This window comes from Loxodonta africana, chromosome 13 (genome assembly GCF_030014295.1).
Source record: "Loxodonta africana isolate mLoxAfr1 chromosome 13, mLoxAfr1.hap2, whole genome shotgun sequence".
Lineage (NCBI taxonomy): Eukaryota > Metazoa > Chordata > Mammalia > Proboscidea > Elephantidae > Loxodonta > Loxodonta africana.
In genome coordinates, this window is record NC_087354.1 from 38,064,858 (window position 1) to 38,081,689 (window position 16,832).

Here is a 16,832-nt window from a genome sequence, read left to right on the forward strand (position 1 = left end):
CACCTCCCCTTCCCCGTAACAGCCCTGTGAGGCAGCCAGGCTGCGACTGATACCTTCCTCACAAGGCAGAATTCAGTGGGTGGGGGTGCCAAGTGGAGAGCGCTGCAGCCTGGAGCCGAGGGCAGGCCCCCTCCCACCACCTGTTATTTTGTCCTGGCCTCCAGCTTGTTTCCACTGCAGTTCTTATCACAGCTTGGAATTTGTAAGTACTTTATTCACGTTTGGAAGCCCTGGAGGTGTAGTGGTTAAGGGCTAAGGCTGCTAACCAAAAGGTCGGCAGTTCGAATCTACCAGGTGCTCCTTGGAAACTGTATGGGGAAGCTCTACCCTGTCCTATAGGGTGGCTGTGAGTCCGAATCGGCTCAACGGCAATGGGTTTGGTTTTGTTTTGGTATTTACGTTTGGAGCCCTGGTGGCACAGTGGTCAAGAGCTCAGCTGCTGACCAAAAGGTCAGCAGTTCAATCCGCCCGCCAATCCGTGGAAACTTTATGGGACAGTTCCACTCTGTCCTAGAGGGTCACTGTGAGTCTGAATCGAGTCGATGGCAAAAGGTTTTTATTTGTTTTCTGTTTTTTTGTCTGCTGTCTGGTTCCCCACTTGGTTCCGAGCACATAATAAAAATTCATGGTAGAGTCCTAGTGGCAATGGTTAAGCACTCAGCTGCTAACTGAAAGGTGAGCAGCCCCAAACTCTGGGAAAGGAGAAAAGACCTGGCGATCTGATCCTAGGAAGTTCTACTTTGTCAGATAGGGTCGTTAATACTCAGAATCAACTGAAAGGCACACAAACATTCTAGGTGTAGGTCCCTACGTATGCAGTGACTCGCCCAAAGTAGCCGGTGGTTAGACAAACGACGCTCCTGCCTTGGGTCTTTTCCTTCCTGGGAATCCGGCTTCGGAGTCGCTCGCACCAAACGTAAAGCCTGGGGGCGGAGCCAGGGTGGCGAGGCGGGGCCAAGGCTGGGAAAGGTGGAGCTTGGGGCAGATGAGGCGGGGCTGGGGCAGCGCTGGGCGGGGCGTGGGCGGGACTATGAACGATGGGGCGGGGCCAGAGAGAATAAGCCGGGGCCGGTTGGGGCCGGGCCGGGCGGAGGGAGCCGGCGCGCGCGTCGGCAGCCCGCCCAAAGCCGCGGGGCTGAAGTGGCTGCCGCGGGGCTGGGGCGCTACCCCGGCGCGCGCTAAGGCGCGGAGCCTCCCGGCCGCGGCGTCCTCGCTCCCTCTGCTTCGACGCCCAGCCCCGGCCCCACCTCCCAGGAGCCCGCGTTCCCCAGGCGGCGGTCGTGAGGCGCCTGCAGGTTCGGGGCGATGGCGGCGCGGGGGTCGCCCGGCGACTTGCTGCCGGCGCCCAGGCCCGCGGTCCTCGGACCCGGGCTCCGCCCGCTGCGCCTGCTCCTGCTTTTTCTGCTGGTCGCAGGGCGCTGGGGTCCGGCCGGCGCGGGGGACGGCGCGCAGGGAGGTGAGCCCGGGCCGCGGGAGAGGCGGGTCCGGGCGCTCGCCTGCTGGTCGGTCGCCCGGGAGCGGCGCGGGAGCGGCGGGCACCCCGACCTGGTTGGGGAGGGCGGTTGGCGTGTTTCCCTGGAGACTGAAGTGCCGTGAAAAGTGCGCTTTGCCTGTTGTTTCATGACCGGCATCACTGGAGACAGCTGGGGGACTTACGATGGACTTCCCGTACAACTTTTTCAATGAAAAATGCCCTTTTGTGGTAGCAGTCGGGCTTCTGCTTTGTTACTTTATTCACAGGGAAGTATGGGTTTTTTTGGGGGGGGCTTTTAATACTAGGGGTTGCGACTTGATCACCACTACCCCGTCCCCCCCCCCGCAGCCCTCTCTCCAGCATTTGAAAATCTTTCCTTTTGCTCCCCAAAATGAAATGTGTCTGCTGTAGAATACTAGGCAGCATACTTTCTGGCTGCTGGATTAATCTTTGCGTCCTAAATTCATTAGCTGCTTAGAGAGCTTTGAGAGCTAATGTAGTTTGTTCTGCTGAGTCTTGGACTTGCTTGCTGCCTCTTATCCCTTCTTTCCCCACAATTACTCTCATTTGTAATGGAAATGTCTACCTTCTGCCTGTTCCACCATTGCACTTCGGAAACACATAATTCGTAGTCTAGATTTCACAGGTTTTCGGATGAAGAGGAATTTTGCCCCAGAATGGAATACGCCTAAAGCCTTACCCATATTTGATTTAGATGATAAAGATGAGAGTTTGAACTTGGAGTTGATTTAAGACTTTGGGGTGATGTGACAGGGTGAATGTGTTTTACATTTGGCCAGAACATGAAGTGTGGAATGTTACGGATTGAATTGTGTCCCCCCAAAATGTTTTGTAACTCTTAATCTCTGCCTGTGGTTATAATGACATTTCTGAATGGGTTGTGTTTATTATGTTAATGAGGCAGAATTAGGTTATGTCAATGAGGATTACCAAAAACCCAAGCCATTGCGGTGGGGTGGATATTGACTCATAGCAACCCTATAGGACAGAATAGAACTGCCCCATGGGTTTCTAAGGAGTGGCTGGTGGATTCGAACTACCAGCCTTTTGGTTAGCAGCCGAACTCTCAACCATTGTGCTCCAGTGAGAGCTCCAATGAGGAGTAGGTTATTGTCTTGGTCATCTAGTGCTGCTATAACAGAAATATTACAAGTGGGTGGCTTTAACAAAGAGAAGTTCATTTTCTCACAGTAAAGTAGGCTAAAAGTCCAAATTCAGGGTGTCAGCACCAGGGGAAGTCTCTCTGTTGGCCTTCTCATCAGTCTTACCCTGGACTAGGAGTTTCTCGGTGCAGGGACCCTGGGTCCAAAGGACACACTCTGCTCCCAGCACTGCCTTCTTGGTGGTATGAGGTCTCCCCGTCTCTCTGCTTGCTTCTTTCTTTTATATCTCAAGAGATTGCCTCAAGGCACAATCCAGTCTTGTAGGTAGAGTCCTGGCTCACTAACACAACTGCAGCCCATCCTCCCATATTAACATCATAGAGGCAGGATTTATAGCATATAGGAAAATCACACAATACTGGGAATTGATATATACATTTTTTGGGGGGGACATAATCTCTGACAGTTATGTTTATTATGTTAACGAGGCAGGATGTTGATGGGTCAGTTACTGCATATTCCCATTTATTCTCCCCCTAATGAGTCAGCCTGCTCCCTCCTTCCAGTCTCTCCTTTCATGACCATTTTGCCAGTTTCTAACCCCCTCTACCCTTCCTTCTCCCCCCCAGACAGGAGATGCCAACATAGTCTGAAGTATCCACATGGTGCAAGTAGCTCACTCCTCATCAGCATCTCTCTCCAACCCATTGTCCAGTCCAGTCCATGTCTGACGAGTTGGCTTTGGGAATGGTTCCTGTCCTGGGCCAACAGAAGGTTTGCGGACCATGACCGCCAGGGTTCTTCTAGTCTCAGTCAGACCATTAAGTCTGGTCTTTTTATGAGAATTTGGGGTCTACATCTCACTGTTCTCCTGCTCCCTCAGGAGTTCTCTGTTGTGCTCCCTGTCAGGGCAGTCATGAGTTGTGGCCGGGCACCGTCCAGTTCTTCTGGTCTCAGGATGATGTAAGTCTCTAGTTCATGTCGCCCTTTCTGTCTCTTGGGCTCATAATTACCTTGTGACCTTGGTGTTCTTTATTCTCCTTTGATCCAGGTGGGTTGAGACTCATTGATGCATCTTAGATGGCTGCTTGCTAGCGTTTAAGACCCCAGACACCACACTTCAAAGTGGAATGCAGAATGTTTTCTTAATAGATTTTATTTTGCCAATTGACTTAGATGTCTAGGGAGTAATAACTTTGAAGACTAGAGCTATTTGTGGCAAGAGGAGATTTTAACCTAAGTGTATTGCTTAATGTAGACTGAAGAGAAATATGTAATGTAGAGGGTGATTCAAACAAAGGAAAAGCTCTGTGCAGAGGCAGTCAGAGTTTAACAGAAAGGATTGCAGTTTGAGAGCCAGACAAACCAGGGTTCAAATTACGGCTCTGATTTATCCTGGCTTGGACAGGCTTCTGCTGGTTTCCTTTTTTGAAAAATGGGGTGAGCACTGCATACTTCTCAGTGTTTTTCAGGATTAAGTATATGTAAAATGCCAGGCACAGGGCCAGATACTCTAGAAAATGGTAGTCCTCCCCGCTTTTGGTGAAACTGGAATCTTTTGAATGCAGATCTTTAAATGTTTTCATGTAAAACATTGTAGCCAATCATTAAGTGGTGTATAGGAGCCGTCTGCTCATGCCTAGTGTTCCCTGTTAAAAACACTGAGTTGACTGCTTCCTCCTTTTGCCCCCCGCTCCACTTAAAAAAAAATTTTTTTTTTCCACTTAGTGAATAAACCTGAAAAACCCGTTGCAGTCCAGTCAATTCCGACTCATAGCCACCCTATAGGACAGAGTAGAACTGCCCCATAGAGTTTCCAGGGAGCGCCTGGTGGATTCAAACTGCTGACCTTTTGGTTAGCAGCTGCAGCTCTTAACCACTATGCCGTCAGAGTTTCCTACTTAGTGAATACTTCTCTTTTAATAATCGTTTTGTATTTCCCTGTTTGTATTTCCGAGACCTGACTTATTGTAGGAGCTGAGTAAATGTGGAACAAATGAATGGAATGGTAGTATCTCTCTGGATATTATTTCTCTCATCCATAAGCTGAGGTATCATTAAAGGCTCCCCTTTCCAGCTCTAAAATTCTAAAATTCTCTGTGCTTTTAGTAAGTGATCATCTTGAAGAACAAAGTGATAGTGAGTGGATGATGGAATTGCACACTTGCTCCTAATTGTTGATATGCTACTGTGCATCAATGCCTTTCAGTGTTGGGTGGCTGAAAGAGTACTCTGTGGGAGGCAGGAGACCTTCAGCCAACTTGCTGTTTCCTCTGGCAGGTTTCTTGACCTTGCTGATCCTTTATTTCTTTCTCTTTAAAATGAGAGGGTGTCTGTTAGCCCAAAACTAAAACCATTCCCGAAGCCAACTCTTCAGACAAAGATTAGACTGGATTATAAGTCATAAAATGGTACTGGTGAGGAGTGTGCTTCTAGCTCAAGTAGACAGGTGAGACTGAGTGGGCAGCTGCTGTCCGGAGGTGAAGTGAGAGGGAAGAGGGGGACAGGAGCTGGTTGAATGGACATAGGTGGAGAGGAGGAGGAGTGTGTTGTCACATTATGGGGAGAGCAACTAGGGTCACATAACAATGCGTGTATAAAATGAGAGGGTGGTAGTCAATGTTTTTTAGGTTCTTTCAGCTGTAATCTTATATTGGCATTTATTGTTTTCATACTCATCCTAAATTCTTAATAACTCTTCCTTATGGTTTTCTGTGAGCCAATCCCCAGGAAAAGAGAATGTCTGGTCAGCCAGTAGTCATACCTCTTTGGCTAAGGGGAGGTCATGAAGCTGTGAAAGGTGGCTCGGGAGGCAGTTTTGTCTGTATCAAGGTATAGAAAATTAACCAGTACATTAAGATAATACAGACCTTTTTAATTGTGACCTAATTGTGATTTGGAATAGTGATTTATGGAAATAAGGTAGCCATTAGTTATATTTCTTAACAGTGTGACATTGAAATGGTTGAAATGTTATGTTTTTAGTATGTGTAGTGGCTGAGTTCTGTTTCATTCAAAGGAAAATAAAATAATTATTTCATGGAAAATGAGAGCTATGAAAGTTTTCTTTCTTCTCCCATTTAGTCATTTCATTAGCATTTTCAGAAGTTAACACAAGTACATACATAGTGGTTGTCATCTCTATTTTTTTTTTTTTTGTACTTTAGATGAAGAGTTACAAAGGAAGTTAGTTTCTCATTAAACAATTAATACAGATACTGTTTTGTGACATTGTTTGCCAGCCCCATGAAGTGTCAACACTCTCCACCTCTCAACCTTGGGTTCCCTGTTACCAGCTTTCCTGTCCTGTCCTGCCTTCTTGTCCTCACCCCTGGGCTGGTGTGTCCATTTAGCCTTGTTTTGTTTTATGAGCCTGTCTAACCTTTGGCTGAAGGGAGAACCTCAGGAGTGACTTCATTACTGAGTTAAAAGGGTGCCCAGGGGCCATACTCTCAGGGTTTCTCCAGTCCCTGTCAGATCAGTAAGTCTCTTCTTTTTTTGTGAGTTAGAATTTTGTTCTACATTTTTCTCTAGCTCTGTCCAGGGACCCTCTGTTGTGATCCCTGTCAGAACAGTCAGTGGTCTGTAGTGGTCAGTAGCTGGGCACCATCTGGTTGTGCTGGACTCATTCTGGTAGAGGCCGTGGTAGTTGTGGTCTGTTAGTCCTTTGGACTAAACTTTCCCTTGTGTCTTTGTGTCACCTCTACTTCTGTTACGATTACATCCAGAAGAGTATCTAGTGCCTCATGTCCTTAGATAAACTTTTCGCTCAATTAAATTTGAAGTTAAAATTATTTTGATTTGTTTGCAAATACTAAATATGCTTTAATAAGCTAGACTAAAAGTACCTGGAAGGTAGAGATTTATTCATCTGTGTATCTCCTGATAATGTCGCAGGTATACCTGAGTTTATGAATGCAGCCTACTAATTGAACTATGTAAAGTTTTTCAGAGTTTGTCAGAATAGGGTTTTTCTTTTTTCAAACTATAATCTACAAATTAGATCTAACAAGTAACTTTTTATAGTTAGGATATGAATTTTTAGTAATTTCAGTACATTTTTCTTCTAATAGCCTTATTCTTCTTTCCTAAGAATTGGAATTAAATTATTTCAGATGATATTTTAAGTTTAATATTAGACAGGCATATCTTGACAATGAGAGTTGTTAAATGTTGGGATAGTTTTTGAAAGAAGTTTAGAATTTGTTTCTTTAGAAATCTCCCCAGGACAGCATAGGTATAGTTTTATAATGACAACAGGATAGAAAAGATCATTTTTAATGGTCCTTTTCTGCTCAGTGACTAAAATTTACATGCTTTATTTCCATTTTGGGGATACATGATACTGTTACTCCTACTGTGCTGCCTTAAGTGACCTCATGTTCTTTTCTTCTAAAGTAGAATTATGCAGTACAGCTTTTTTTTTTTACCAGTAAAAGTAGAAGTTAAATATGAAAATTAATTCTAACAAAAAGGACAATATGAACTTTGAATATCTCTACTCCTAACTATTATTTTACAGTCAGTGGTGTGTATGGAATTGGACAGAACTGTTTTTTCTCTAGGTAAGGGCTTTTTCAACCTCTGATGACATTTCGGGCTGGGTAATTCTTTGTTGTGGGGGGCTGTGCCATACAGTTTCCAAGGAGTGCCTGGTGGATTTGAACTGCCGACTTTTTGGTTAGCAGCCGTAGCTCTTAACCACTACGCCACAAGGATTTCCAAACTTATTGACAGCAATTGCAATAATCGGCTGTGCAGCCCTACCCTTAATCAATGTGATTTTTCCATCACCATTAACTCCCTTCTTACCACTCTGTCCAACCCCTGGTAACCGCTAATAAACTTTGGTCTCTATACATTTGCCTTTTCTTGTGTTTTTATATAAATGAGGTCTTAATGATATTTGTCCTTTTGTGATTGACTTATATCACTCAGCATAACGTCTTCACACTCCATCCATATTATAGCATGTATCAAGACCTCATTTCCCCTACTGAGTAGTATTCTATTGTGTGTATGTACTACATTTTGTTTATCCATTCATCTGTTGATGGGCCTTTAGGTTGTTTCCACCTTTTGGCTGTTGTGAATAGTGCTGCAGTGAACATTGGTGTACATGTCTCTGAGTCTTTGCTTTCAAGTCTTTAGAGTATATTCCTAGGAGTGGAATTGCTGGGTCATATGATAGTTCTCTTTTTAGTTTTTTTTTTTTTAAGGAACTGCCAGACTGTTTTCCATAGCAGCTGTACTATTTTGCATTCCCACCAGCAATGAATAAGGGTTCCAATTTCCCCACATCCTCACCAACATTTGTTATTTTCTCTTTTTTTAGTCTTAGCCATCCTGGTGGGAGGGAAATGGTGTCTCATTGTGGTTTTGATTTGCATCTGTGATTGCTAATGACATTGGGCATCTTTTCATGTGCTTGGTGGCCATTTGAATATCCTCTTTGGTAAAATGTCTATTCAAGTCCTTTGTCCAATTTTATGACTGGGTTGTTTGTCTTTTTGTTGTTAAGTTGTTGAAGTTTTATGTATATTTTGGCTATTGGATTCTTCTCAGTTATATGGTGTCTGAAGATGTTCTCCTAGTCTGTAGCTTGACTTTTCACTTTTTGGTAAAGTCTTTTGAAGAACAGAAGTTTTTAATTTTTATGAGGTCTCATTCATTTTGTCTTTTGCTGTTTGTAGACCAGGGTTTCTTGAACTTCAGTGTGCACATGAATCCCCTGGGATCTTGTTAGAATGAGGATGGTGATTCAGTAGGTTGGAAGTGGGGCCTGAGATCCTGCATTTCTAACAAGCTCCCATGTGGTGTGGATGTTTCCAGTCAGAGTACCTCGCTTTGGATAGCAAGATCGTAGACAATTCCCTATCCGTATCAATCAGGTGAGCTCTCAAAGGGATGTGATGAAAGTAATTATGGACACACTGAATTTACAATGAAAAGCTCAAACAACATAAGAACAATAGAAACTGAGGAAAGAAAAGAAGCACTGTCCCACCATTCTGACAAAAGCAGCTGTCTTCACCTTTCCATATTCCCTCCCATTCCTCAGTGTTCATTTGTAATTGGACAGTTTTAAAGAGATTTTCAAGAGTCTTGTCGAGGTCATACAGGCTGTATGGAACTGAGGCAACTTCGTGTACTATTAAGCATTTTATTCCGCAGTATAGTAAATGTATTAGCTCAGACTTATTGCTAATAAATATTTATTTATATATGGTACCAAATTAAAATAGTGAGTTATGGATTTATTAATCTGATGACGTTCAAACTCTTTTTTTTTTTTGAAATGTGAAGGTTGTCTCCTCTACTTGAGAACTATTGACTGGACCTAAATTTGACACTGCCTGAAGATATTTTCTCAAACTAAGGGCAAGATGTTAAATTAGGTTCACTACACGTATCACTTGCAGAGAAACTTTATCCTATATTTCTGTTATAAAAATCAATATAAAACATAATGAAAAGCCTGGAGTAAAAAAAAAAACTTGTGCATTTCATCTGTAATACTTAAAATTGTGATAAGTAAGCATACTTTTGTCACATTGAAAATGTTGGCTATAGTACACATTTCCTCCCATGAAAATGGTTGATTACGCTCACCTCTTTATCTTGCTGTTGCTTAAAATAGCTCTTCCAGAGCTGCTGCAAAGAGGATTTTTTTAAAAAAAGGAATCCAGGTTACTTTTTGTCAACCTTAAAAAAGATGCAAGGAGACTTAGAAGGAGGAATTAACTTCTCCAGGAATGCCTTGATTATAAACGAGGGATATGTAACATATTATATATGACTGTTACAAACTTTTTAGGTGCATTATCTTATTTCATTCTTTTGGCAGCCTCTGAAGAGGAAAAGGCAAGCTATTGGCAGTAGCTTGCAAAATTTAAAATGTCAGCACCCTTGACCCAGCAGTTCCACTTCAAAGAGTCAATGCCATAGAAATACTTGCATGAGTATGGAAGAAGAGATATATAAGGATGTTCATTGTAGCATCTTTTCCATTGGAGCATTTATTAGAAATAACCAAAACTGAAGACTGTGTAAATGCTGGTCAGTGGTGAAAGCTTCAGTGAGTTATATGGCCATAATGCAGACCACTTTGCAGCCTGTGAAGAAAGTGATGGAGATGCATAGGTCTGTTGACATGATGGAAACCCTGGTGGCATAGTGGTTAAGTGCTACGGCTGTTAACCAAGAGGTCGGCAGTTCGTATCCACCAGGTGCTCCTTGGAAACTCTATGGGGCAGTTCTTCTCTGTCCTATAGGGTCACTATGAGTTGGAATTGACTCGACGGCAGTGGTAGTGGGTACTGACATGATATAGTACTGAATGAAAAACACAAGTTGCAGAACTTAAAGTGAGGAAAGCATTTGTTCTTTGTGTGTGTGTATTTAAAAATGTCTACACAGCAGACTTACTAATGGTTACCCTTGGAGGAAGGGAGATGGCGCGTGGGAGAATTCCGACTGAGAACTCCCATTCTTGATGTGCTTCTGTGATTGGATTTTGACAATGATAGTACTATGGTTTTGTAATAATGATTTTAAGAGAAGCAGAAACGAACCTGGGCCCTAGTTTCCCCTTTGCCACTTACTAGCTTCTAATGTGAGACCTGTGGTTCTTAACCGGGGGCGATTTTGCTCCTCCTTCCTGACCCTGCCCTGGGATATTTGACAATGTCTAGAGGTATTTTTGGTTGTCAAAGTGGGGGGGATTAAATAGTGAGGAGAAGCCAGGGATGCTGCTAAACATCCTACTGTGCCCAGGACTGCCCTACAACAAGGAGTTATCCAACCCAGAATTGTCTGTCAGTAGTGACAAGTTGAGAAATCCTGTGTTAGATGACAGGGCCACAGCCATGTTCACATACACAGGTTGTGCACTGAACAATATCAGGCGGTACCATTCATGTTGTATGGTGTTTTCTAACCAAACCCAGTGCCGTTGAGTTAATCCCGACTCACAGCGACCCTATAGGACAGAGTAGAACTGCCCCATGGAGTTTCCAAGGAGCGCCTGGCGGATTCGAACTGCTGACTCTTTGGTTAACAGCCGTAGCACCTAACCGCTACGCCATCAGGGTTTCCGGTGTTTTCTATAGAGCCATAAAATTTTATAATTTTAATATAATGAAAGGAAATAAATGTACACAGTTGTACCCAGGAAGGCAGACACCATGTCTTTGTTTTCTGTTATACCCCTAGCACCTGGCATGGAGGCTGGCGCAGAGTAAGCAGCCAGTCAGCACTTGCTGAATGAATGAATGAATTGGACTGGATGTCGTATGTTAGGCTCTAGTACACACAAGTTGTAGCAGATGCTAAAGACTCAAGAAGAATTTATGGAAGAAATTTAAGATTATATACTGTCTGTTAATTTACCTGTGGATTGGCAAAAGACTGCCAGTATTTGTGTTTATTCATATTTAGCTACAGAGTACCTTGGTTGACTTTTTCAAGAATCCATATTTTTGGTAAAAAAAAATCATGGTTCTTTGTGAAAAAATGCCAGTAGAGGACACTATCAAGTGTTAGCTTCCTAGAATTGGTTTTAAAAATCTTTGGTTATCCATCTTTTTGACTACATAATGTATTTCCTAGACAGCAGTGCTCACATACCAGGTAGTTTAGTGAAGAAGACTTTGAAAAAATTTGAAACTACTTTAGATACTACTTGACATAGTAAGCTAATATACATTATTTCATTTATATTTACAACAGTCTTGGCGCTAAGCAGAAGTTATCTTTTTTGTCAATGTTTTTTTAATAGAAAAAAATCAAACACACAAAAAGGATCAAGTATAATGAATCGAAACATACTTGCCATTCACTTTTTTTTTTTAATAATACTGTGTTTTCAGTGAAAGTTTACATAGCAAATTAGATTCCCATTTAACAATTTCTATACATATTGTTCAGTTACATTTTTCACAATGTGTCAGCGTTCCCATTATTTCCATTCTAGTTGTTCTGTTTCCACTAATGTAGCTTCCTGGCTTACCTTCTATTGCTATCTGCTTTTAACAGTTATGGACATTTTGCCAACAGATATTCTTATATAGTTAGAAAAATTATGGCAAATGATGGCTAACAGCCAATTAGTGGTACTAAGTATTTCAGATTAAAATTTTCAGCTTTGCAATTCTGTGTCCTGTACTCTTAACCTTACAGAAATTAAGGAGCAAGGTTACATTTCTTTGAAAGTGTATGTGATTTCACTAAAGGACCTGAATGTGAGATTTTTTTGGTAAGTCATTCTCCCCACTCCACATACATAATACTAGATTAATAATATTCACAGTTAAAATTAAATTTGCAGAACCCAAATTTAAATCTTAATAACATATTGCACAGTTGTACCTTTTTTAGGTATTTAACTTAGTTTTTCTCTTGTTAGTTGGGGAGTGCCTTTAATTACTTCAAAAGAAATGTCCCATTAATTTTTTCTCTCTCATCCTATTTTTAGTGTGCCTTATTCCTTGGTTCTCTTTGTTTTTCTGAGATAGATGATTTATGTGGCTATTACTAGGTTGATATTCTAATTATTAGTATTAGCTTTAAAGAATATAACTTGAAGAAAGCTTGTTATTGAACTGTCATTGCACTGTGTTGGGAGTGCCCAATGCTTCAAACATGGTCCTCCTTTGTATTTTTGCGGGATTCCATTGCCTAGGACAATCTGTACCAAGATGATCTTTGCTGGGCTATGGGAAAGTTTTTAGGTAGAAATCAGTAGCTATGCAGGCACTGATTGTTTTTGTTGCAGTATTTTTGTGTGTCTCTTCAGGCTTTTCAGTTACCAATAGTTTAACAATCGTTTGTGGAATAATAAGAATGACTTTGTGCTGTGTACTTTGTGTGTATGATTTCATTGAATTCTCACAATAAGCTTATAAGGTAGGTACTGTTTTATACCCATTTTACAAATGAAGAAACTGATATGCAAAGAAGTTAAGTAACTTGCCTCCAGGTCACACATTTGAAGCTGAACTGAACCCAACCTGGTTACCCTGAAGGCAGTGTGGCTCTCTTTGTTGTATTTAAATCCTGAGTTCTTAACCAATAAGTTATACCGCCTTCCTTCACATTTTAATAAGATGAAGACCAAGTCTGTAACTTCCAGAAGCTGAGTCTAGTGACTCATAATCCTTAAGACCAAATTTGTAAAGCTGTTTTAATATTTGCCTCACAACCGAATGGTAAAAACTCTAAATAGTTAAAGATAAGTGAGAATTTTCACATGGTACAGACTCATTTATTCATTAATATATCTATTCATTCAACAAACTGAGCACCTCCTTATGTGCCAGTATGTTAGGTACTAAGGACATAATGATGAATAAAACACAGTATGGGCTAACATTAGTTTACACTATAGGGGGGAAGACATGAATTAATCAAATACACCCAAGATTGTGTAAATAATTAACCAAACCTGTTGCCGTCGAGTTGATTCCAACTCATAGCAGCCCTATAGGGCAGAGTAGAACTGCCCCATAGGATTTCCAAGGAGTAGCTGGTGGATTTGAACTGTCAAACTTTTGGTTAGCAGCCAAGCTATTAACCAGTGTGCCACCAGAAAAGAAACATGGTTCTATGCAGAGGAACTTAATAGAGACTTTGGGGTCAGGGAAATTTTCCTGAGGAAGTTATACCTCAGTTAAGGTTGAAGCATGAGTGAGTAGCCAGATGGAGGGCCCCAGAGAGCATTTCCAACAGGGAAGAAGGGCACCTGCTTTGGTTGAGGGAATGGAGTGCAGTGCAATTGAGAAGCTCAACTGTCAGTGTGGCTGGAGCAGAGAGCAAAGGGGAGAGCTGTGCCAGAAGAGGCTGGAGGGGCCAGGCCATGTAGCACTTTGGTCTGAGGATCTTGGTCTATCTTATACAATGTAAAGGTATGGAAAGGTTTTAAGCAAGGGAGTATTTTTTGGTAACATGATCAGATTTGTGTTTTTAATAGATCACTTTGGTGTCTGTGCAGAGAGCCATTTAGATGGGGGCAGAGAAGAAGCATGGAGACCACTTCCAGTAGTAGACTTTTGCAGTAGTCCAGATGAGAGATGTGGATATCTCACATGAGGGTGCTGGCAGTAACAAATGGGAGTAAGAAATGGACAGATATGAGGAATATTTAAGGGGTAAAATTAATAGTTTCCTGATGGATTGAATATGGGGATGAGGAAGAAGGTGGTGTTAAAGATGACGCCTAGGTCTGTGAAACTGACATATGATGGACCACTCACTGTGACAAGGAACACTGGCAGGGGATCGTTTGGGGGAAGATCATGAATTTGATTTTGTACATGGTGAGTTTATGGTGCTTTTAAGACATCAGAGCAGAGATGGGAAATGCACATTCACATCTGAACTGGGATGAGAGGCCTGCATTGGAGATACAAATTTCACAAAAACAGTCTCTTTTTTTTCTTAACCTTATTTTAGTGGCAGTATCCTTGGAGATGGAGCCCTGGTGGCACAAAGGTTAAGTGCTTGGCTGCTAACTGAAAGGCTGGTAATTCCAGTCGACCAGTGGCTCCACAGGAGAAAGACCTGGGAATCTGTTCCCATAAAGATTAGAACCTAGGAAACCCTATGGAGCAGTTCTGCCCTGTCCTATGGGGCTACTATGAGTCGGACTCAACTTGAGGGTATACAACAATAACCCTTGGAGATGCCCTTTTGGGATTTTGTGTTATAATAGATAGCTATAGTAGAATTTCTTGGCTCTCTATCGCCAGGTGCAGTTTTATAAGCCTCCTGTAAAATTTCTAAAAATAATTGTTGGGTACTATCTTAGTTATCTAGTGCTGCTGTGATAGAAGTACCACAAGTGGATGGCTTTAACAAAGAGAAATTTATTCTCTCACAGTTTAGGAGGCTAGAAGTCTGATTTCAGGGCACCAGCCCCAGGGGAATGCTTTTTCTTTCTTTCACCTCTGGGGAAAGGTGCTTGTCATAATCTTTCCCTGGTCTAGGAGCTTCTCAGTACAGGGACCCCATGTCCAAAGGATGTACTTTGTTCCTGGCTCTTCTTGCTTGGTGGTAATGAGGCCCCTCTCCTCTGTGCTCACTTCTTTCTTTTATAACTCAAAAGAGGTTGACTCAAGATACAACCTAATCCTGTAGATTGCATCCTGCCTCATTAACATAACTGCCTCTAATCCAGCCTCATTAATATCACAGAGGATTTACAACACATAGGATAAATGTATCAGCTCACAAAATGGAGGACAACCACTCAATACTGGAAATGGGAATCATGGCCTAGTCAAGTTGAAACACATTCTGGGGGAATATAATTCAATCCATGACAGATTGTTACGGTGTTGAGTTTAGCTAGGCTTCACATAATTCGAGGGTTATAGTTGACATTAGCTAACTGTACTCTTTTGTTGTTACTGTTGTGTTGCATTATATCCCATTTTATAAAAATGGAAATGGATCAGTGGCTTGAAAATAGTGATAATAAATTAAAAAAAAAAATAGCAATGTGCAATTCAGAATCTTGCCATAATTGCAGTCTGTATGCAGAGCATAAATCTGTATGTGCTGAGACAAATGGATATCCAAGTAAGACTATTTCCCATATCCTGCCAAAAAAGGAAAGCTGAAAATCAGATTTCACCTATCCGTAACCCATTCCCCAATACCCAGGGATTATTTTATTGTGAAACTTTGTCAAATAATGGTAGCCCCCAAAGCATGTGTATCATTTTCAAACAAGGTATGGTGGCTTTTTTTGTCAACCAATTCTTTTGTAGAATAAATATAAAATTCATAAGGTTTTCACTGGCTAATGCTTTTCAGAAGTAGACTGCCGGGTCCTTCATCCTAGTCTGTCTCAGTCTGGAAGCTCAGCTGAAACCTGTTCTCCATGGGTGACCCTGCTGGTATCTGAATACCGGTGGCATAGCTTCCAGCATCACAGCAACACGCAAGCCCCCACAGTACGACAAACTGACATACACATGGGGGAAGATGGAAGGAATACACAGAGTCATTATACCAAAAAGAATTAGTCGGTGTTCAACCATTTCAGGAGGTCGCATATGATCAGGAACTGATGGTACTGAAGAAAGAAGTCCAAGATGCTCTGAAGGCATTGGTAAAAAACAAGGCTCCAGGAATTGATGGAATATCAATTGAGATATTTCAACAAACAGATGCAACACTGGAGGTGCTCACTCGTCTATGCCGAGAAATATGGAAGACAGCTTCCTAGCCAACTGACTGAAAGAGATCCATATCTATGCCTATTCCCAAGAAAGGTGATCCAACCGAATGTGGAAATTATAGAACAATATCATTAATATCACACATAAGCAAAATTTTGCTGAAGATCATTCAAAAACAGCTGCAGCAGTATATCCACAGGGAACTGCCAAAAATTCAGGCTGGTTTCAGAAGAGGACATGGAACTAGGGATATCATTGCTGATGTCAGATGGATCCTGGCTGAAAGCAGAGAATACCAGAAGGATGTTTACCTGTGTTTTATTGACTATGCAAAGGCATTCGACTGTGTGGATCATAACAAACTATGGATAACATTGCGAAGAATGGGAATTCCAGAACACTTAATTGTGCTCATGAGGAACCTGTACATAGATCAAGAGGCAGTTGTTCGGACAGGACAAGGGGATACTGATTGGTTTAAAGTCAGGAAAGGTGTGTGTCACGGTTGTATTCTTTCACCATACCTATTCAATCTCTGTGTTGAGCAAATAACCCTAGAAGCTGGACTATACGAAGAAGAACGGGGCATCAGGATTGGAGGAAGGTTCATTAACAACCTGCATTATGCAGATGAGACAACCTTGCTTTCTGAAGGCAAAGAGGACTTGAAGCACTTGCTAATGAAGATCAAAGACCACAGCCTTGAGTATGGATTGCACCTCAACATAAAGAAAACAAAAATCTTCACAAATGGACCAATGAGCAATATGATAAACGGAGAAAAGATTGAAGTTGTCAAGGATTTCATTTGACCTGGATCCACAATCAACAGCCATGGAAGCAACAGTCAAGAAATCAAAAGACGCATTGCATTGGGTAAATCTGCAGCACAGGACCTCTTCAAAGTGTTGAAGAACAAAGATGTCACCCTGAAGACTAAGGTGCGCCTCACCCCAAGCCATGGTATTTTCAGTCACATCATATGCATGTGAAAGCTGGACAATGAACAAGGAAGACCAAAGAAGAATTGACGCCTTTGAATTGTGGTGT

The 16,832-nt window shown here is 42.0% G+C and overlaps 1 protein-coding gene across 1 annotated transcript in view; it reads left to right on the plus strand.

Moving 5' to 3' along the window:
- Positions 1-1,373: 1,373 nt before the first annotated feature.
- CHRNA5 (cholinergic receptor nicotinic alpha 5 subunit) overlaps positions 1,374-16,832 on the plus strand; it is a 42,473-nt gene continuing 27,014 nt past the window's right edge. Inside the window, exon 1 of the mRNA XM_023552959.2 lies at positions 1,374-1,456. The gene's annotated coding sequence lies outside the window, so the exon portion shown is untranslated. The remainder of the gene's footprint in view (positions 1,457-16,832) is intronic.